Source organism: Pan paniscus, chromosome 11 (assembly GCF_029289425.2).
Source record: "Pan paniscus chromosome 11, NHGRI_mPanPan1-v2.0_pri, whole genome shotgun sequence".
NCBI classification, from domain to species: domain Eukaryota; kingdom Metazoa; phylum Chordata; class Mammalia; order Primates; family Hominidae; genus Pan; species Pan paniscus.
In genome coordinates, this window is record NC_073260.2 from 112,005,083 (window position 1) to 112,029,121 (window position 24,039).

The following is a 24,039-nucleotide window of genomic DNA, read 5'->3' on the forward strand; positions in this document are numbered from 1 at the left end:
AAAGTATTCGAAAATATGGCACTATTGAATCCAGCAATACTAAAAAGGGTAATGCATTAGGACCAATAAAGGGCCAGAAATGCACGTTTATGTTTAAATGAAATGTTAAATTTTATAATAAAATAAATTTAAGATATATAAATAAATGTAGTTTAGAACTTTAAAATAATAAAAAATCCATTTTAAAACTAATCAATATAATTCACTGTATTAAAAAACTATGAAAGAAAAAACATAAATCATCTCTCTGTATATAGAAAAAGCATTTGATAAAATTAAACACTCATTCACGATAAAAATTTCAACAAACCAGTAATAGAGGGAACTTTTTCAACCAGATAAAGGACGGCTACAAAATATCCACAGCTAATATCAGACTTACTGCTTTCCTTCTGAGACTGAGGAACAAGTCAAAGCTGTTCACTCTCCTTACCTTTATTTGATAATGTCCTGGATTCTCCAATTAATGCGATAAGCCTAGGAAAAGAATAAAAATAACAGAAATCAGTATTGTCTTTATTCGCAGAAGATATGACGGTCTTTGTAGAATATCCTAAGAACTTTCCAAAACAAATAATAAAATTAGTAAGGAAATTTTTAAAAGGCACAAGAACCAAGAGCATTACACAAAATCCATTACATTTCTCTATACTAAAAACTTAAATTGCCAAATTAAATATTGCTTACAAAAGCTCCCAAATAATAAGTTCCTAAGAATAAACTTAATTTTAAAAGTATAAGACTTGAGTACTGAAAATGACAGGACATTTTTGAGAAAAATTTGTAAAATGTGTCCCATTTTTTGTGGATTGGCAGATCAAGTATTGTCAAAATGTCAAAATGTCAATTTTGACAATTGAGTTATAGAGTCAGTGCAAACCTGATAAAATATTTATTTGTCAAAATTGTTGATGATGCTAAAATTTATTTTTAAAATTAATTTTTAATAGTCAAAAAAATTTTAAAATTATAACATTGCAAGACTTAAACTACAAAAATCAGGACAGTGCAATATAAGAATAGACATATAAATAAATGGAACAGAATAGAAAATCTAGAAATAGATCTATACATATATGGTCAATGGATTTCTTGTAATGGTGGCATCATAATTTAATGGAGGCATAACAGTATTTTCAATTCTTTGTGCTGGAAAGAAAAAATGGGAAAAAATGAGAATGGAAAGTTAGGCAGGGAAATTAATACGAAAAACAAGACCTCAACCTCTATTTCATACTTCACCCACAATTTATTGAAGGTTGATTATGGCTTTTATTGTGGTGGCTTCCTTTGGCCTCTAATAATCCATCCTTGATTTGTCTTAGTTGCTATGGTTTGATACTCATATTGCCTCTCCAGGCATTTTGTCCCTATTAACACAATTTTTTAATTAACCATCTTCATATCTGGGTGGAGACATGTCTCTTTGCCTGCCACTCTAACTTTGCCACTTATATTAATTTCACAAATCTTATTTCTAGAATTAAGATCTGCCATCTGATTTCTATAATTATTCTATCATACCCTTGCTGTCAATGAACCTAATTCTGAAATGGTATCGCCTGCTGTGATTGCTGGCCTGTGGAGGAGAGCTACCACTAAGCTTTTCAATAACTACTATTCCCCACTATTAGTACATTTCTCATTTCTCTAATAAAAAGTATCCATTTTTGTCAGTTTGTGGATGTTCTGGCTTATATAATATTGTCTAGTTTTGCAAACCCAACTTTTTGGTCTGTTTCTTTCTTTCTTCCCCATCTACTATAACAATTTCAGAATTTATAAGTCACTTAATGTGGACCATCTCTTGCTCCAAGTTTCCTATGGGCTATCCTTGCAAAGTATTAGCACTGTCTCTTGCAGTCTTTGCTGTAATATGCATTCCATTCCATTCCCTTGATCCAGCACCCTCAGTATCCAGTTTAATTGTACACGTCTTAGTTCATGACAGTGAATTTAAGCTAGATCCTGCAGCTCCATATAAGGTATAAGCCCTTCCCCCTTTCCCTTAGAAAGCCAACATTTTCTTAGCTCAGTTTTGTTGTGAAATGGTTATAGATCTGGTGACCAGGAGGGCAGGTGGGGACAAATCATGAGAACAGGTATTTTGTCTTACAAGCCAGAGGACTTTCCATTGACTTCAAGCAACAATGGAGCACTAGTCTCTCAAAAGAAGGAGTATGCCACTTCTGTGCATCCAGACACTTAAGGGGATTCTGGGGCTTCAATATTTTCAAGTGTATTCCAAATGTCCCCATTTCACATCCCAGAGTACTTTTCTTTACTAATCATAGCTTTAATCTCAGCATAGCAGACCTGGCTGCATTGAGATTTTAACCTACTCTTGAGCTCTGCTACTCTTATAATTAAATACTGGGCTACCAGGCATAGTCTTCTGCTTTTTCTGTCTTTTGACTGAAGGAGACTGGAATCTGCTTATATGCCAACAATAAGTTATGTTGGCATGTTATGAGGCAGACTGCCCTCAGAAGAAGCAGGGTCCACACCTTGAGAATCCCCAGAACTAGCTTACAATTTTCACTATTAAACCAATTTGTAACTTTTCTTCATTTGTTGAGACAGTAATTATTTAAATACTCAGAAATAAATCTTGATAAATATGTGCAAGAACTCTGTATTCAAAAGTATAAATACAGGCATACCTCGGTTCTGTTGTTGTTTCTATTCCAAAACACCCACAAGAAAGTGAATATTGCAATAAAGCGAGTAACAATGTTTTCCCAGTGCATATAAAAGTAATATTTACACTATACTGTAGTCTATTAAATGTTCAGTAGCACTATGTCTAAAATACAATGTATACCTTGATTAAAAAGATTTTACTGCTAAAAAATGCTAATGATCAGCTGAGCCTTCAGTGAGTCATAATCCTTTTGCTGGTGGAGAGTTTTGGCTCCATGCTGATGGCTGCTGACTGATCAGAGTGGTGGTTGCTGAAGGTTAGGATGACTGTGGCAATTTCTTAAAATAAGAGAACAATGAAGTTTCCTGCATCAATCGACTGTTCCCTTCATGAAGGATTTCTCTATAGCATGCAATGATATTTGATAGCACTTTACTCACAATAGAACTTCTTTCAAAATTGGAGACAATCCTCTCAAATCCTGACAAGGCTTTAATAACCAAATTGATGTAATATTCTAAATCTTTTATTGATGTTTCAGTAATGTTCACATCATCTTTTCCAGAAGTAGTTTCCATCTCAAGAAACCACTTTCTTTACTCATTCATGAGGCAACTCCTCAGCTGTTCAAGTTTATAATGAGATTGCAGCAATTTAGTCACAGCTTCAGGCTTCACTTCTAATTCTAGATCTCTTGCTATTTCTACCATATCTTCAATAACTTCCTCCACTGAACTTTTGAACCCTTCAAGGTCATCCATGGGGGATGGAATAAACTTCTTCCAAATATATGTTAATGTTGATATTTTGACCTCCTCTTATAATCATGGATGTTTTTAATGCCATGTGGAATGCTAAACTCTTTCCAGAGGTTTTAAACTTACTTTGCCTAGATCCATCAGAGGAATCACTATCTATGGCAGCTATATAGCCTTACATATTTTTTCTCAAATAATAAGACTTGAAAATCAAAAATTACTCCTTGATCTGTGAGCTACAGAAGGGATGCTGTGTTAGCAGGCATGAAAACAGCATTCACCTCCTTGTACATCTCTATCAGAGCTCTTGGATAACCAAATATATTGTTGATGAGATGCAGAAATATTATTTTTCTGAGCAGGTCTCAACAATGGATTTAATATATTCAGTAAACCACTGTAAACAGATGTGCTGTCATCCAGGCTTAGAGAGCACAGGGAGAGTAGATTCAGCATAATTCTTAAAGGCGCTAAAATTTTTAGAATGACAAATAAGCTTTGGCTTCAAATTAGCATCACCACTGCATTAGACCCTGACAAGAGGGTCAGCCTTTCCTTTGAAGCTTTGAAGGCAGGCATTGACTTTCTGGCTATGAAAGTCCTAGATGGTATCTTCTTCCAATATAAGGCTGTTTCATCTACATTGGAAATGTGTTTTTTAGTGCTGCCACTTCCGTCAATGATCTTAGCTAGGTCTTCTGAATAACTTGCTGTAGCTTCTCCATCAGCACTTGCTACTTCACTTTGTACTTTTATGTTATGGAGGTAGCTTCTTTCCTTAAACAACATTAACTGACCTCTTCTAGCTCTAGTTCTTTGTATATTTTAGATAATAGTCATTTATCTGATATGTGTTTTGCAATTATTTTTCCCACTCTGCAGCTTGTCTTTTTATTCTTTTCATGATGCCATTTACAGAACAAATGTTTTTAATTTTAATCAAATCCAGATTATCAATCACTCCTTTCATGTATGGTGCCTTTGGTGTAGCATCCAAAAAGTACTTAACAAAGCCGTGGTTCTACAGATTTTCTTTGATGTCATCTTCTAGGAGTCTTATTGTTTAGCATTTTACATTTAGGTTTATGACCCATATTGACTTAATTTTTTTGTGATGGGTCTAAAATCTGTATCTATATTCATTTTCTATGTATGTAGATGTCCAGTAGTTCCAACAACCTGTGTTGAAAAGACTGTCTTCTCTATATTGTAGTGCCTTTGCTCCTTTGTCAAAAATTATTTGACAATATTTATACGGGTATGTTTCTGGGCTTTCCTTTCTGTTCCATTGATCTGTCTATTTTTTACCAATACCTTATTATCTTGATTACTGTAGCTTTATAATATGTCTTGCCATTATCTAGTTTTTTTACGCTCTTGGATTGGAGCAAGGCGTGAAGTGCTATTGCAGTCCACGCACATTGTTGCTTATCTACTATCTCACCTATATGGCATGTAGTGACAGCTCAACAATTATAAATAATTTAGGGAAACTCTATTGATATTTTAGACTTACTTGGTTTTGTCCTAGATTAGAGTATTGTGCAAAACAACAGGTAGGGTGAGAACAACTTTTATAATTTACTCCTATATCCTGAAGTATGTTAAAAAGAATCTAAATCAGAATTCTAGCAATACTTCCTGAATTTCATGGTTCGTTTTCCCAGTTATCTTTACCTAGTTTCCCTTCAACACTCTCTTAAGCTTCTTTTTGCCAAATAGCCTAACCCTCTCTCTGTAAGATTTTATTTATCTAGCCCCTATTCACTTGGTTCTTACTATATTTCTCTCCCTTTTTTCTTTCAGCTTTTACATGGATTCACCTTCTTTTTCTCTGGGCTTTTCACTGATTCTTTTTCATAAATGAGATACAATAATGGTGGGATGATGCACAGATATTCTCGAAGTCCTCATTTAAAAAATCTATATACATATTGCAAATAACATTTGTTACTGTTAAACTTATTTTGAGAATGCAAACATGTTTCCTGTCAACTTAAATAATCACTGACATTTACTTTTTAACATATAATAGCAAACACTATTTCAAGCATAGTATTTTATATATTTTATCCTAAGTACTTAGTTCTAAGTACTTGTATCCTAAGCACTTTATTCCAAATCATTTTATTATAAATACTTTATTCATTTTAAGTCTTCTTAACAATCCTATAAGAAATGTAAATACTCTTATTTTATAGATGAGGAAACTGACATAGACTAGTGTTTGGTTAAGTTGTTCAAGGTCATAAATCAATAAGATTATTATTTCTGAATAATAGTCATATAGAAATGTGGACTCTGAACCCAATGAGTTTGCCTCCAGAAACTTAGTGAGTAACATAAAGCCTCACTCCTCATGTTTGTAGTTATAAGAATCCTGCCTCATGCCTAAGGGGATAAAAATTTGTTAATGCACATTATTATGAATAATAGATAAAAATTTTCTGCTGAGTCGAATAACATAGTTCAGCATAAGAAGAAATATATATTAGCAAGATAATTGTTACTAATCAACATAAACTTCCCTGAAGTCCTCCGCTGAAATACCCTATCTTCTAACTTCTGCTGTTTTTGTGCTTACTTGGTCATTAGAATCCACAGCTGGGGTAATTAGCAAGCAACAAATAAATGACTAAATAATTGTTGAGGGTTTTATATTACCTTATGAGATTTTTAGGAAAAAAATCAACAAAACCATGTAACGACATTTTAAAAAATCCCATAATACCTGTCTTTAAGGTCCTTGCAAAATATTGGAAGAATAATACATAATAAAACACGTATATGAAGACTGGAATTGAGCCTAGCAACCTACAAAAAATAACTACAACTATCAATGTAGTTGAGGGATAAATTTACAGTCTACCCTCTAGGAAGTTATCTAGGAACAATAAACTAGGTAACTACAAAATGAAAACCTCCTGAAATTTCACTGGGACAGATGTGCTTACCCTTTTTAATTACCATCATAGATGAGTACTGTTAAGGTGGGGAGATTGGCTGCTAATTGGATTTGATGTTGGAATTTATTCCACCTTCCATTAGAAGACAATCTGGGAAGTTTTACAAAAAACTAAATCATCGGATTATTAATATGAATTATTATTGGAGTCGTGCATTGGGATAATATTCATGCAACCATTGACTTTTAAAATTGATTTTCTAGCATGTGCTATAAACTTTTTAAACATTGAGGAGAGAGTAGTAAACAAAACATGCAAATCCCGTGCCTTTGTATAGCCTACGTTCTGGTGGGGAGATAAAAAATAAAGCAATAGAAATTTATTACATGATATAAATAATATATAATGTCAGGGAGTATACAGTTGTTGTGATAAAGGATGCAGTAAGAATGGATAGCATACCAGGTTCTCCAGGAAGGCCTCTCTGAAGGGCAATATTTGAGAGAGAACTGAATGAAGCGAGAGACCAAGGGATGATACTATTTGTGGGAAATAGAAGCAAAGGCTGAGGAAACAGCAAGTTCAAATGTCTGAGAATAGATATGCCTGGGATGTTTGAGGAATTAAAAAGAGGCCAGTAAGATGATGGCATATATGACATTGCCAATGTTTATTGAAATGGAATAATGTTTGTGATAAATAGCCAAATAAAAAAGAAAATTCAAAATAGTGTACATAATGTTATATATGAAAATTCCTAGGTACGAAAGAAAATAAAACTATAGCAAAAATATGCTGTCTACATAGATTTAAAGATATATAGATACACGTAAAGAAATATGAATATATGTGTGTCTGTGTGTATATATATATATATATATATATGACATACCATTTACCAAATATATTACCAGTTTTAATTAAATCACTCGTGTATTTGGTTTTTTCTTTGCTTGCTTTTCTGTATATTATTAATTTTACGTAAGTATCTTAACTTAATTTTATGTATGTGTCTCAACTTAAAATTTATCTAGTGAGCATACCAGAGCTTTACGAGCTTAGTTCTGCTAAGACATTGAACCTCTGCTTTGATTTTTATAAGTAGCATTTACATGACATCAAAGGCAGAATGAGAAATAGAGTATAGGGATATGAAGCTACAGTCAATTGGATGATAGAAATTTATAGAATAAAACAAGCAAATGGATGTACTAGGAGATGTATACAATAAACAAGTTTAAAACTTAGAGATAAGCCAAACAAGGAATAGAAAAGGATGTAATGAACCTAGTAAAGAATGGTTCTGGGGCCTTAGCAATGAAGAAGTGGTATATAGCATTTTGATGGATAATCAGGCAGAAACTTAACATGATTGCTGGCATTAACGTAATAGCAATACAAAGTTAATGAAACATTCACCAGAAATTTAACATCCATTTATCATTATGTGTTATCTTTAATCAAGGACATCTTTAAAGAGAACTGTCTGTAGATTCAAATGGGAAGTGTTTTCCACGAGAGGGTTTAAACCTTGAATATTTTAAGGGCAATCAAACAAATGCATTTCCTTTATTCAAGTGCATAACCTTGGAATTATGGAAAAATAAGAAAATCTTTATTAGCAAAATAACTTTTTTCAATAAAGTCAGAAGAGACAACAGTATGTTTTGACTGTTTATTTGCTTGACCTGACACCAATCATATTTGCATAAAAGAGAGATATCAACTCATACAAATGCTTTTGAGTCAGGATGCTATCCTCCAAAGTGGAATTTTATTTTATAGTAAAATTGGTCAACTGGCAGTTAAATGGTCCAAACTCCTTTCTACTTGTGCCATTAGTTTTGTTTATCACCTGAGACATCGTAATTTTATTATCTGTTAAATGAGGAGAGCAGCACCAGCCTCTATCAAGGAGAGAGAAAACAGTGATGACCATTCAATCCTACAACACGCATCGGTGAAAAATAAGTTTTCTATTTTTATAAATCATGCAGTTTTTATGTGGCCACTGTACTTTCCCATATCCAAATATACCTACAGTCTTTCTTGTAATAAGCATATCCATCTTCATAGCTATTTAGAGGAGATGCATAGAAGAGAATAAGTAAACATTTGGGTGGATATATAAACCGTGTACATAGAGGTTTTTGGTTTTTTTCCACTGGTGTGACTTTTCTTTTTTTTTGCATTTTATGAATTTTATGCTTTATATATCTATCACCTAGTGTATTAATAAAACCACCTTAAAGCCAGCACAGATGCAGTGTACCTTGCAAAGTGAGTATGTAATAATGACACAGATGCTGCCCCGTCTCTAGCTATGCTATTTTCATCTGCTCACAGGGTGCTCATCTGTGAATTGCTGGCTAAACATCATTACTGCAGTGTTGGTATTTACACGTTCAACCCTAATATCAGAACATATAGTTTCTGTGTTTTCTCTAACAGTGTAGAAAGGTCCCTGTCCTTGGAGTCTTATGACTTTGGTTTGCTTCTTGTCCTTTCCCTTATTGTGTAACATAGTCTTTCTAGAATTCTTTTCTGTCGCCCTTAATATGTGACTGATTATCTAAAGGGTTGTTATGGGATTTAGTAAACTCGACTATGTATAATCAGGTTTCAAAATATAAAACATTATCCAAACGTGTGGGTAACTGAAATGTCAAAATTTAGAACTTCTGATTTGCTACTGTGTTTACAGCTTTTTCTGCATTATGCAGGAATAAGAAGTAGGAGGTAAGGTTTCTGACAAAATGTAGCTAATGATCCGATTAGTGAAACTACATTTATAATACAGAAAGATAAATAATGCACATGGGAACAATAATGAAGAAAAAACATAATTCAAAAGTAAAAGGGAAGTCACTTGGTAATCAAAGTTCAATGGACAAATAAAATATGAACAGTAAGTGTGGTAAAAGGCAGTAAAAGAGGAAAACGAGTTTTGTGTTGAGAGGAATGTGTGAGCTGAAACTTGAGGAACTGGATGGGCAGTGTATAGGTTGTGTGAATCCTTCATGCAAAAGAGCTAAATCAAGAAAGCCACATAGAGGAAAGAGAAGAAAAGAAAAGAAACAAACAAAAAAATCTTTGATTATATTTCACTAGGGATAGTGTATTAGGCTCCTGACATTTACAATTTGAAATAGAATAAAACATTTGTGTTGAATACTTGAAAAATGAATAAAAATCTAATGAATATCTTCAGGGAATCTTTTTTCCCCTTTTCTGTAGGTGAATGCAAAATATCTAAGGAATAGCAAAATGGGAGTTGGACTGAGACACAAAACAAAGTTGCGATAGATAAGGATAAACAAATATGGAAGAAAGATGTCAGTAGAGAAAGCTTAATTTGGGGTTGTTGAAATTTCATTCACTGATACGATTTTAAAAGGTAACAACCAATTCCTCATGAGAATAAAATGTGGGAGGGAGATGGACATAGACAAAATACAGAGGAACAACATTTACTAGGTTTTTTTAACCTGAAATGTCTGAATTATTGTTGCAAACAGATTTTGGCTTTGCAACAGCATCTAGTCTGGAAGTGCTCACTTTTCTCAGTTCATTATAAACAGCTAAAATAACTTTTTAGGACAACCAAATTCTCTGTTACCTGGCCCCAATTCAGTTTCAGATGATTCAGCAACACCAGTGTTGATAGAACAGTTACTCATAGCACCTACTTTAATGCAAAGTACAGAGTAGCCAAGCACAATAAATATTGATGGTGGTGACACCAGACTATGATAAAATGTTTCTTTCTACTTCTCCTTTAGTTAGCCTTTCTCTGTCCTTCCCATTTCAAGCTTCCCCTGTTTTCCATGCAAGATGAATACCCATGGTCATTTAATCACCTTCCCTCCTTAGTCCTACAGACTGCTATGCGTTATATTTTTATTTACAGTTTGATTTAGGACCACATTTTAAACATTTATTTGCACATGTTTAAATAAAACATGCAGTGAAATTTTAAGTTTTATATCTAATATTCCATTTATATCACTAATTCATTAGTTTTGTCACTGAGATAAATTATACAACCAGCTTAAGTTATATAGCTGATGTGAATCCCTATTTTAATCTTTGAACATAAATAGCTCTATTAATAGTAGCAGTTTGTTCATAAGAACGGAGTTTATATGTTAATCTATAATCTTCTTATTCCTTACCATGTTCTATATTCCAATATCACATCTGAAAATGACATTTCCAATATAGATTTATATTCTCAGAAATTGTTTCGCTTCTGTCATCCATTCATTCGTTTTTCTTTAACCCATATACCCATTCAACACTGATTGGGTGCCCACTATGCACTATGCTGAAAACTGGGCTCATAATAGTACAGAAAATTATCATAGTCCCTGTTGTCATGGAGGCTGCTAATACTGGAGAGATAATAATAGAAGAGAGACGGTACTGTTAAGGCACCTGAGTGCCTGAGCCCCTACCTTAATCCTTGTGTTTTTCAGGGCTACATCCAGGGTCTCCTTGGGTTCTGCCCCTCCTCATGGGGTGAAGAAATTGCAGGACCAAGTATATGAAGTTAACAATTTCAATATCACGCTTTGGATATCTGGGACCCCAGTGTTCCCTGCTCAAATGACCCTAAACCTACTTGTTCCCTGGATCAATCCTCTGACATTGCAGCCCCAATGCCATTCACATTCTTACGCCTGAGTGTATTCACAGGCCAGAGATCTGCACTGGAGTTTCCCTCTAGTGCTGGAATATTTAGAGGTAGTAAAAGAATGAGTCAGATCATTTACTTGGGGCCTCTATTTGTTTTCTGGCCCCAGGTCCTACAAATAATGGATAATAAATAATATAAATAGATGCAAAAGTAAAACAATTAAAGGCTGATGTTAGGTAAAGATGGACTAATTTGCAGCTGATTTGTAGTACCTCTATTCTTATCTCCAGGGAGGGCTAGAGGTCTGGTCGGGATAGGAATTCCTTGGCCAGCATAGGGAGTAAGTGTACTAAACAGTGATTCATGGTGTGCTATATTAAGTGTGAGTCTCCTCTGGAGGCACCCTATAACATCTTGTCTACACTGTTTAGTAAAATTTAATAGATTGATAGTTTGTACCTGGCTTACCTAGTTAAAATGCTTGGTTTTAGCTATGTGACCAGTAAAGAATAAAGGACTCCCCAGTGATCTTGTGCCTTGACACAGAGGGGTCTGGCATGGATCCTGTTGATTTGTAATCTGAAGACAAGAGCATCCAGAGAAACTGGGGAAGGGTCCAGGAAACTGCACCCGGACACGTCAAATCCCTTTGATGTTTACCTATGCTTTTTTAATCCCTTTGTACTACACAGTTTACCTTTATTAAAGCCTTTATTAGTATATCCTGTAGACTCTTGTGAGTACTTTCAATTACCTAATGTGTAATTCATGCAGATGCAGATGCAATAAAAATGTAAGGAATGAATTGGGTTGGGGAATAATGGGGGAAATAAACACTACTTTAGTTCAGGGGCCTTGTACGGCCTCTTTGAGAAATTAGTATTTAATCTGAGATTCAACAGATAAAACTGAGCTGCATCCATGCAGAAACCATGAAGGGTACTTGAATCAAAGGAAAGAACAATAGTACGTTTGGCAGCATTTTTTTCTTTTTTTAAAATTATAATTTAAGTTTTAGGTACATGTGCACAACGTGAAGGTTTGTTACATATGTATACATGTGCCATGTTGGTGCGCTGCACCCATTAACTCGTCATTTAACATTAGGTATATCTCCAAATGCTATCCCTCCCCCTCCCCCCACCTCACAACAGGCCTGGTGTGTGATGTTCCCCTTCCTGTGTCCATGTGTTCTCATTGTTCAATTCCCACCTATGAGTGATTTTTTTTTGCTTTATTTTAAAATGGAAGGTAGGCTGATACAAGTTGACTTTCCACAAAATAGACCCTAATATAACGTTTTGTATTTCCAGCATTAATATCTGTATTCTAGAAAAGAGACACTCAGTTGCTCTTCAGGTCATCTAAGTGAGTAGGCTCCCAGTATTACATTTGAATTCCTTGTAGAAGTAATCAAAGGGAAGGGAACATGAAGCAAGAAATGACTTAAAAACCCAAGACCTGCCGAAAAGAAGGGACAGAAATTTCTTTTACAGGGGTTCATTTTTAAAAGAGTCATTTGAAGTTCTTATAGGAGAGGTTGCCTATCTCTCATATTGAAGACAGTTTATTATGTCACCTCTTGTCTTTCCCTGAGAAGATTCTGTTAAAGTCTGATGTAAATAATTTCTAGTCTTGTAAAACCTTTAGATGTAATTTGATGATGTGACAGGACATTCTAAAAGCATAATAAATGTTACAGTCATGGACCTCATAACATGAAAAATACATGGCCCTTTCAGCATTCAAGGACTTTCTTAAGTGTTATAATAATAAAAATTACTTTAAGTGGCTCTGTTAAGATAAACTTCTGGGCCGGGTACAGTGGCTCATGTCTGTAATCCCAGCACTTTGGGAGGCCAAGCCGGGCAGATCACAAGTTCAGGAGTTCGAGACCAGCCTGGACAACGTGGTGAAACCACATCTCTATGAAAAATACAAAAATTAGCCAGGCATGGTGGCACATGCCTGTAATCCCAGCTGCTTGGGAGGCTGAGGCAGGACAATTGCTTGAACTCAGGAAGCGGAGGTTGCAGTGAGCCGAGATCAGGCCTTTCCATGTTTTAAGACAGAGTGAGACTCTGTCTTAAAATAAAATAAAATAAAATAAAACAAAATAAAATAAACTTCTGAACACGGACTATGTACATGTTCCTTTTCTCAAACTTGGTGTCCTGATTAGGAATAGCTCCAACAAAAATAAAAATAAGTAACATTTTATTGCATATAAGAATATAGAGCAAAAATTTGCCCAATAAAGCTCAGCTTAGAGAATGCAAGGGCCTCTCCTGTATGGTAAATCAAAGTGATCAACGTTACCATTGTAGACTTTATAATTCCTGTAATGAACCTCGTAAAACGTTGAATGTATAAATGTACACAAACTCTCAGAAACACACCGGTGTGCATGCACACACCTACACACACATTTGCTCCAGAACATTAGATGCTAGAATGAACTTGGTATACACATCAAGACAGAATTATTAACTACCATTTACCTTTGAGGAGGGTGAAAAATCCCTGATGAACCTTGATAATTGACATTACTTGTTTCAGGCTATCAAGGCCATCTGATACAACTTCAGGAATGACAGAAAGGGTAAGATCCTTCCCTCTTTAGGGGGTGTTCTTGCTTCATTTAGTATCACAACCTTCAAGGAAGCACTAGGCCCTGAAAATGCACATATAAATGTCTTACACCATGCATTATGAACTATGCAAGGTTAGGTCTTTGGCTACAAGGCATTATAGCTGCAGTGACAATTATATGAGGTATTTTACTACCCCTGTTCGGTTTTTCTAAAACTCATTTTATTCAATGGCTGGTGAGGTCTGCTGGGCAAGTTGGCTTTATATTTCACTTAGTTCTTTCATTTCCATCCCCTGATTCTGACCTAGTGTTCCTGCTGAGAATTGCATTCTCACGGAGTTTTGAAACTTTATGAGTTTTGTTTCTGAAAATGCTAAGGCTTTTTGGAAATCTATATGTTTTCTCCAACCTCAGTTTGGAGGCTCAAGTTACCTTGTTTATACTCAGAATTTCATTAGAGAGGTTCTGTCACATTTACAATAGAAGGACTCATCATTTTTCCCATCTCTCTTAAGCTTTCTTTTCAGGCTTCAGATATAGAAGAAGGGAAATGTGTCCTATTTACTGGCCTTCCAGAATAGGGGTCGGGGAGGGAAGGGAAATCTCTGTATTTCACACTGAGATTATATAATGTGACTACATCACATGCTGTTTTTTTCTCTATTTCTCCTTCCTATTCACTTTATTAGCCATGTTAAGGGACTATAAATTACATTTTAGCTAAAATTAATAACAAATCAGTTTTGCTAATTTGATTTTCCTGTATTTTGACTGGTGGTGATGGCTGAATGTAACACTCAGAAGACTCCTTCATAAAATGGGAAAAGATAATTTGTATTTGTTGCTCTCTTGAAATTTCAGTGTATACTCATTTGAGATTTTGTACAGGGATGGAAATCGCCAACACTTTTTTGAATTCTATGTTTTCCTTTTTTCATTCACAAAATATTAAAAGGCAAGAATCCTAGCTGATTTCTCAAATAACTAATGCCTATTCCAGATTAAGGGTGTGGCGAAAGGATATTGTTCTAGCTGTCCTGCTGAGCCCCACAGATTTCAATGATGGAATAGTTTCCTCTTTCTTTAAATAATGTTGAAATCCTTGTGTCTTAAAAAAGTAACATTTAAAAAAATGCGAACCTGAAAATGTGGGGGAAAGGAAGAGGTAGGAGGTAAAGAAATAGAAAGTAAAATTAAGTGGCCAGACATCAAGGAGATGTGAGTATCTGTAACTATGATGAATGAAATGCATGTTGGAGGAAATTTAACTGAGATATATTATTGAGTAGCTTCTGCACAGGTTATCTGAAGAATGATGCTGTTGACATCTCTGTACCAGAGAAGAAAAGAGTACAGACTCTGAAGCCAGATTGCCAGACTATAAGTCCCTGCTCCATCATGTATTAATTGTTCAATCTGTTGCTCAGTTTCCTCAGCTGTAAAATGGGATACTATTAGTCTTGGACTCATAGGACTGTTGGACTGTTGTGAGAACAGACGGACTGATACATGTAAAGTGGGTAGAAGAGTGCCAGGCATAAGATAAACACTGCTTTGGCTATTACTGCAGGAGGTTTGGTGGAAGTCTTGGGCTGGTGCTCATTATTGTGAATGGGCCATCTCTCTCCTGGTATATTTCCCTACTGTATTGGTCAGGGCTTTCTCTGATACTCACTGAAATGTGCATGCCGGCTTAGGTCATAATTCTTAGAGACATGATATAAGGTATAAGTTGAAAGAAGGAAAATCAATTTGTCTCTGAGACCTATTTCTATTGTTGTCTAATTTAAATATGAAGAAACAGTTTAGAGTCTTTGAATAATCTGCTTCTATTGTTATAAACTGATATTCATTCTATGTTTATTTCTTTGTACTGACTCAGTTTTTGAGAGAATTTTTAAAAATTGATGCATAATAGATGTACATATTTTGGGGGTACATGTGATATATTGATACATTCATATAAGGTATAATGATAAAATTAGGGTAATTAAAATACTGGTCACCATAAAATTTATCTTTTTTTTTAGACTGGGAAGATTCAAATTATTCTCTTCTGGACTTTTTTCCAAATATACAAGAGGCTGTTATTTACTATATTGAACACTAGGTCTTATTTCTTTTATCTAAGTGTATTTTTGTACCTAGTAATTCTTCTATTGCTCCCTCCTACAATTCCTGGCCTCTGGTAACAACAAGTCTATTCTCTATCCTCATAAAATCCACTTTTTCAAGCTTCTACATATGAGTGAGAATGCGCAATATTTGTCTTTCTGTGCCTGGCTTATTTCACTTAGCATAATCACCTCCTGTTCCATCCACGTTGCTGCAAATTACAGGATTTCATTTATAGCTTCACAGTATTCGATTGTGTATGTGTATCACATGTTTCAATAGCTTTACAATATTCTATTGTGTATGTATACCACATATTTAATCTAATCATCTATTGATGGGCACTTATGTTGATTCCAAGTTTCAGCTATTGTGACTAGGGCTGCAGTAAATGTGGAAGTACAAATATGAGAGGGGTTTGTTTTTATTTGGTTAGTATCAAGGAGACCACATTGTAAAGCCTAGTTATCTTTGGATTCCTAATATTGCATTTTTTTCCACGAACAATTTATTGGTAATTAAGAGCCTCAACAATCTTTTATTTTTCCCAAAATAAATTTTCACATTTTAGGAGAAAAGCTTATTTCAAATTGATAATCTCTTGAGATAAATACTAGTTTATACTAATAAATGTATATGTAATATAGTATATATGTAATTTAAGACTTGTTAATTTGTGTTTGTTTTCAATCATTTATTTCATTTTATTAATGAAAATATTTGAAAACAATAAGTAGTGCTTTTTAACACTCATCTTAAAATGTAACATATTCTTCTTTAAGAGAAGCAACAAAGATGTTTGTACTTTTGTAATCATATCTAGATATCTTGAGCTTTGAGTTATGGGACAATAATTCCTGCTCCATGTATCTATTTACATTCTGCCTGAAGCTTTCCTCCTAACAATGCATAAAATATTTGGCCCATAACTTATATTTTGCTGAGTGTTATTGCTTTGTTTCTCAATATTTTTGGATCTGACCCTCATCAAAAGACACATTATAGACTCCACAGAAACTTTCTCCTCTGATATTATTTCTCCTGAATCTGCTCTGGCATATTTAAATATTGTCCACAAGAAAATTTAGATAGTGCAGACAATGAAAGAAATAATAGCTTTAGCAAGCAGAGTATTTTGTTACTAAGTTACCTTCTTCTTTCTTAGAACAGGCAGTGCTAGCAGTAGATAATGAGGAGTGAATTTAGTGAAAAACGGGAGATGAAAGTAGCCATTCTAATCAAATTCTGTCGTAATTTCTCAGGTGTCTGGAATTTATGACACACCATTCAGCAAATCTCCAATGATACATTTCTGTAACTGGAGTTATTAATCCATTGGCAGTTTCATTAATCAGACAAAGAGCTGTGCAGTTATTGAAATAACTCCTCATATAATTGCCAACTTGCCATGCAGTGACATCACTCCTAACAGAAGTGCTTCAACAATTGATGATATAGCCTTGGTAAATTAGCATTTCTGGCATTGAAAAATCACTGTTGGGTATACCATGGTTCTGAGGAAGAAATTCCTAGAATTATTTATTCTCATAAGCAAGATTTAAAAGTGATGGTGATCAATACCTTGCTTGTTTTACATGTGAGGAAAAGTGTGCAGGCATTGCACCCAGTCTTCTTTCCACTGTGGTTCCTGTTTTAACTATCAAAATATTCTTAAAAATTAAAATAACATCAATTTAATTCCTTTAATATTTGTTCAGTGTCTTTTAGACCATGTGAATTTAAGGCTGCTGAGAGTTGGGGGAACAATGTCAAATAAGTAAGACATGACGTCTTCTCCCAAGCAGTTCATATCCTACTTTTTGGGGACCACATGGTACAATGGAGTAAATAGGATTACAGAGATCTGTCACAAGTGCTAGCAGAGAACAGAGGAAGGAGAAAGCAAGCCTGAGGATGATCATGGTAGAGTGTCAGAAAAGTCTTCCCAAAGAAGTGGACCCTTACATTAAATCTTAAAAGGCAGATGAGGTGGAGTTCGAAAGATGGCTAAGAAATATTAGGTAGTAACGTGTTACTACCTTACTTAGGAAGTAAGTAATTACCTTAATTAGGAAGAAGATTGAAATGAAGGGTAAGACATACGTATTTTACCTCAACTTTTCTAATAACATGAATAAACTCACTTTACCTTGTTGAACCTCAGTTTTGAAATAAGAATATTTTTCTATTTTATGGTGAATTCACTGATTATAATAAAATAGCTGATATATAAAAGCTTCGTGTGGAAGGAAAAGCAGAAAGAAAAAAGTATATTTGTAATGAATTATGTTGATAATTATATATAATGGAAAATTACAAAGACAGAATTTTGATGTCTTCTATTAATTAAATGTGACTGAGACACATGATTCCATTTTTTATCTGAAATGAAATAGCTTTCTACAGTTATTTGTCTCACTATATTCCTTTTGACTATCTCATACCTATTCTCTTAGTTCATAATTTAGATTTGCAAAGGATCACAATTATACCAATGAGCTAGAGATGTAATAGTAAAATAAAATGGGCAAAAGCCAAAATACTTTATAAAAATTAGCAACACTGTCATCTACTCTTTGCAATCCAACCCTTATGATCTATATTACTTTCTTAACACTTTGAGTCTAATGCTGGAAATAAAAAAAGAAAATCAGATTATACTGTTTCTCACTCTGGCATCAATTTGGTGATTCAAGATACTGTACATTTAGAATATATGTTAATATCTATAGTGTATGTCCCCTTATATAAATAAATTAATGTAGTATTTTGATTATCTGTTAAGTCTGATGTTTTTTATAAAATATCTAGAAAGTTTATATCTGTTTTTACATAGGCAAAATTGTGAAGCATCAATTAGGTATATGACTACCTCTCCAATATCAGTTTCCCTTTAGAGCATAGCTTGTTAGTATAAGCTGAGTGTATTAGTCTGTTCTTGCTTGCTATGAAAAAATACCTGAGACTGGGTAATTTATAAAGAAAAGAGGTTCAGTTTCTGCAGGCTGTACAGATGGCATAGAAGCTTCTTCTTCTGGGGAGGCCTCAAAAAACTTACAATCATGGCAGAAGGCAAAAAGGAAGCAGCACTTCACTTAGCTGGAGCAGGAAGGAGAGAGAGGGGACGGAGGTGCAACAAACTTTTTAAAAAATTTTTTTCTTTCTTTTCTTTTTCTTTTTTTATTATAGTTTAAGTTTTGGGATACATGTGCAGAGCATGCAGGTTTGTTACATAGGTATACATGTACCATGGTGGTTTGCTGCACCCATCAGCCTGTCACCTACATTAGGTATTTCTCCTCATGCTATCCCTCCCCAAGCCCCCCACCCCCTAACAGCCCCCAGTGTCTGATGTTACCCTCCCTGTGTCCATGTGTTCTCATTGTTCAACTCCCACTTATGAGTGAGAACATGCGGTGTTTGCTTTTCTGCTCCTGTGTTAGTTTGCTGAGAATGATGGTTTCCAGCTTCATCCATGTCCCTGCAAAGGACATGAACTCATCCTTTTTATGGCTGCATAGTATTTCATAGTGTTATATGTGCGACATTTTCTTTATCCGGTCTAGCACTGATGGGCATTTAGGTTGGTTCCAAGTCTTTGCTTTTGTGAACAGTGCTGCAATAAACACATGTGTGCATGTGTCTTTATAGTAGAATAATTTATAATACCTTGAGTATATACCCAGTAATGGGATTGCTGAGTCAAATGCTTTTTCTGGTTCTAGATCCTTGAGGAACCATCACACTGTCTTCTACAATGGTTAAACTAACTTACACTCCCACCAACAGTGTAAAAGTATATTTCTCCACATCCTCTCAAGCATCCGTTGTTTCCCAACTTTTTAATGATCGCCATTCTAACTGTTGTGAGATGGTATCTCATTGTGGTTTTGATTTGCATTTCTCTAATGACCAGTGATGATGAGCTTTTTTTCATATGTTTGTTGGCCACATAAATATCTTCTTTTGAGAAGGGTCTGTTCATATCCTTTGCCCACTTTTTGATGGGGATGTTTGTTTTTCTTGTAAATTTGCTTATTTTCTTTGTAGATTCTGGATATTATACCTTTGTCAGATGGATAGATTGCAAAAATTTTCTCCCATTCTGTAGGTTGCCTGTTCACTCTGATGATAGTTTCTTTTGCTGTGCAGAAGCTCTTTAGTTTAATTAGATGCCATTTGTCAATTTTGGCTTTTGTTGCCATTCCTTTTGGTGTTTAGTCATGAAGTCTCTGCCCACGCCTATGTCCTTAATGCTATTGCCTAGGTTTTTTTGTAGGGTTTTTATGATTTTAGGTCTTATGTTTAAGTCTTGAATCCATCTTGAGTTAATTTTCATACAAGGTGTAAGGAAGGGGTCCAGTTTCAGTTTTCTGCATATGGCCTAGCCAGTTTTCCAAACACCATTTATTAAGTAGGGAATCCTTTCCCCATTGCTTGTTTTTGTCAGGTTTGTCAAAGATCAGATGGTTGTAGATGTGTGGCATTATTTCTGAGACCTCTGTTCTGTTCCATTGGTCTATATCTCTGTTTTGGTACCAGTACCGCACCATGCTGTTTTGGTTACTGTAGCCTTGTAGTTTGAAGTCAGGTAGCGTGATGCCTCCAGCTTTGGTTTTTTTGCTTAGGATTGTCTTAGCTATATGGGTTCTTTCTTGGTTCCATATGAAATTTAAAGTAGTTTTTTCTAATTCCGTGAAGAAAGTCAATGGTAGCTTGATGGGGATAGCATTGAATCTATAAATTACTTTGGGCATAATGGCCATTTTCACAATATTGATTCTTCCTATCCATGAGCATGGAATGTTTTTCCATTTATTTGTGTCCTCTCTTATTTCTTTGAGCAGTGGTTTGTAGTTCTCCTTCAAGAGGTCCTTCACATCCCTTATAAGTTGTATTACTAGGTATTTTATTCTTTTTGTAGCAATTGTGAGTGGGAGTTCACTCATGATTTGGCTCTCTGTTGTCTGTTACTGGTGTATAGCAATGCTTGTGATTTTTGCACATTTGATTTTGTATCCTGAGACTTTGCTGAAGTTGCTTATCAGCTTAAGGAGATTTTGGGCTGAGATGATGGGGTTTTCTAAATATACAATTATGTCATCTGCAAACAGATAGTTTGACTTCCTCTCTTCCTATTTGAATACGCTTTATTTCTTTCTCTTGCCTGATTGCCTTGGCCAGAACTTCCAATACTATGTTGAATAGAAGTGGTGAGAGAGGGCATCCTTGTCTTATGCCAGTTTTCAAAGGAAATGCTTCCAGCTCTTTCCCATTCAGTATGATATTGGCTATGGGTTTGTCAAAAATAGCTCTTATTATTTTGAGATACGTTCCATTAATACCAAGTTTATTGAGAGTTTTTAGCATAAAGCTGTGTCAAATTTTATCGAAGCCTTTTTCTGCATCTATTGAGATAATCATGTGGTTTTTGTCATTGGTTCTGTTTATGTGATGGATTACATTTATTGATTTGCATATGTTGAACCAACCTTGCATCCCAGGGATGAAGCTGACTTGATAGTGGTGGATAAGCATTTTGATGTGCTGCTGGATTCGGTTTGCCAGTATTTTATTGAGGATTTTTTGCATCGATGTTCATCAGGGATATTGTCCTGAAATTTTATTTTTTTGTTGTGTCTTTGCCAGGTATCGGTATCAGGATGATACTGGTCTCATAAAATAAGTTAGGAAGGAGTCCCTCTTTTTCTATAGTTTGGAATAGTTTCAGAAGGAATCATACCAGCTCCTCTTTGTACATCTGGTAGAATCTGGCTGTGAATCCATCTGGTCTGGGGCTTTTTTGGGTTGTTAGGCTACTAATTACTGCCTCAATTTCAGAACTTGTTAGTGGCCTATTCAGGGATTTGATTTCTTCCTGATTTAGTCTTGGGAGGGTGTATGTGTCCAGGAATTTATTCATGTCTTCTAGATTTTGTAGTTTATTTGCATAGAGGTGTTTATAGTATTCTCTGATGGTAGATTTATTCCTTTGGGATCAGTGGTGATATCCCCTTTACCATTTTTTATTGTGTCTATTTGATTCTTCTCTCTTTTCTTCTTCATTAGTCTAGCTAGTGGTTTATCTAGTTTGTTAATCTTTTCAAAACACCAGCTCCTGGATTCATTGAGCTTTTGAAAGGTTTTTCATGTCTCTATCTCATTCAGTTCTGCTCTGATGTTAGTTATTTCTTGACTTCTGCTAGCTTATGCTCTTGCTTCTCTAGTTCTTTTAATTGTGATGTTAGGGTGTCTATTTTAGATCTTTCTTACTTTCTCTTGTGGGCATTTAGTGCTATAAATTTACCTCTAAACACCGCTTTAGCTGTGTCCCAGAGATTCTGGCACGTTGTGTCTTTGTTCTCTTTGGTTTTAAAGAACTTATTTATTTCTGCCTCAATTTCGTTATTTATCCAGTAGTCATTCAGAAGCAGGTTGTTCAGTTTCCATGTTGTTGTGCAGTTTTGTGTGAGGTTCTTAATCCTGAGTTCTAATTTCATTGCACTGTGATCTGAGAGACTGTTTGTTATGATTCCCATTCTTTTGCATTTACTAAGGAGTGTTTTACTTCCAATTATGTGGTCAATTTTAGAATAAGTGTGATGTGGTGCCACACATTTTTAAGAAACCAGATCTCATGAGAACTCTATCATGAGAACAGCACCAGAGGAATGGTGCTAAACCATTTATGAAGGATCCACTCCCATGATACAATCACCTCCCACCAGGGCCCACCTCCAACATTAGGGATTACAATTGACATGAGATTTGGTTGGGAACACAGATCCAAACCATATCACTGAGGCAGTAGACATTTATATAAAAATTAAGAATTTAAGAGCTGAATACTTGGAAATAAGAGGCTAGACCAAAATATAGTGAAATATTGTAAGAGAATATATCTTTTTCAAAAAGCTACTCAAATGTTTAGTGTTGACATAAACTTATTAGTGAGCTAAGATGGACTATTATTAACAGTACTTCAATAATTTTACATTTATTTTAATAATTAATATTTTTTACTAAAATGTTTGAGCATCTGGGCATTGTGTTTACCTCAGAATTATATTTAGTGAGTAGAGCTGCATCTGACATATTGTAGTTGGTTAAATACATTACTATATTAATTTGGAAATTATGTTAAAATTGTAACAAATATGAGTAGCTTCCCAATTCAATCAGATTATTCTGTTGAGTGGAAAAATATTTCTACCTTCACTTATTTCTATCGTGCACACTGAAAAACCTGAAATATTTATTTTGCTAAATATCTTAGTTTTTCTATGTTCTCATTGGTAATGGAGAAATACAATGTTAGTTAACAAATTGGTTGATGCCTACTTCAAATTTTAAAATTGGGGTAAATTATATATAGGGTGTGAAATATTACGCGGTAAATCATTTAACTAAAATGTTATTTATGACTTTACTTTTTCCATCACTATCAAATGCCTGACAAAAAAGAACTTAAAAAAATAGCATTCCTTAACGAGAATTATCTTTAGAGTTGATTGAGAGCAGAGTATTGAGAGAACTGGGGATTTCTATAGTTTCCCGTGAAGAGCATTTTAAAATAACTGCTCTCTATATTTGAAATCTGTATTTATTTTTTTACATTAACTGATATAGCTTTGTGATACATTTTAAGTAACAAAGCATTGCTGAGTTTAATTATTTTTCTCCAAAAGTATTTAGACACATTCAATCTTTCCCTGCTCCACAGAATGGACAAAATGTGAGGAAAATGCATTGTAAGACTATTGTCAAGAAATATATCTATGTTGAAACCTAATCCGCTATGGAAATCTAAAAATTGGGCCATCTACCAGGTATTTTAAGCAGATCCTAGGACAATATAAGATGCTTATTTTTTTTTTCTAGGCAAATAGGCCTTTTATCAACTTAGAATGAAGAATCAATCATTTTGCCTATTCTCTGCCTGGAATGGAATCATATGACCTGTTAATAAATTAATATGCATTTTTATTTTCTTTCTTGAAAAGTTGATCTGAAAGAAAATGTAGAAGAACCTAATTACAATATTTGGGAATAAGAAAAGCCTGCTGTGGATAGTGTTGAGCTCACTTTAGTTTGTGGAATTAGCTCAGCAATCATACCATACCAAATATTTTATCTCTATTTGTTTAGGTAAACACAGCCAGAAAAATGCATGCAATCTTTCTTGCGAAGACTGCCCCAGGCAGCTCTCTGTTGCTCGATCCTTTTCCCGCAAGGAGGCTCCTCCCCTGTAAGGTTTGTCCTTCACCTTGGGGCTTTAGAAACATAAAACCTTCTACAAAACTGTATTTTGGATCACTTCACTCATTAATCAAGCACAGCTTACCTCAAGGACTGAATCTGGATATGATTATAAACATGCAATT

General features: G+C 34.7%; 1 protein-coding gene across 2 annotated transcripts in view; it reads right to left on the bottom strand.

Moving 5' to 3' along the window:
- TYRP1 (tyrosinase related protein 1) overlaps positions 1-24,039 on the bottom strand; it is a 1,170,479-nt gene that overhangs the window by 179,908 nt on the left and 966,532 nt on the right. For both annotated transcript variants that reach the window (XM_055092134.1, XM_055092135.2), the window contains exon 6: positions 434-477. The gene's annotated coding sequence lies outside the window, so the exon portion shown is untranslated. The remainder of the gene's footprint in view (positions 1-433; positions 478-24,039) is intronic.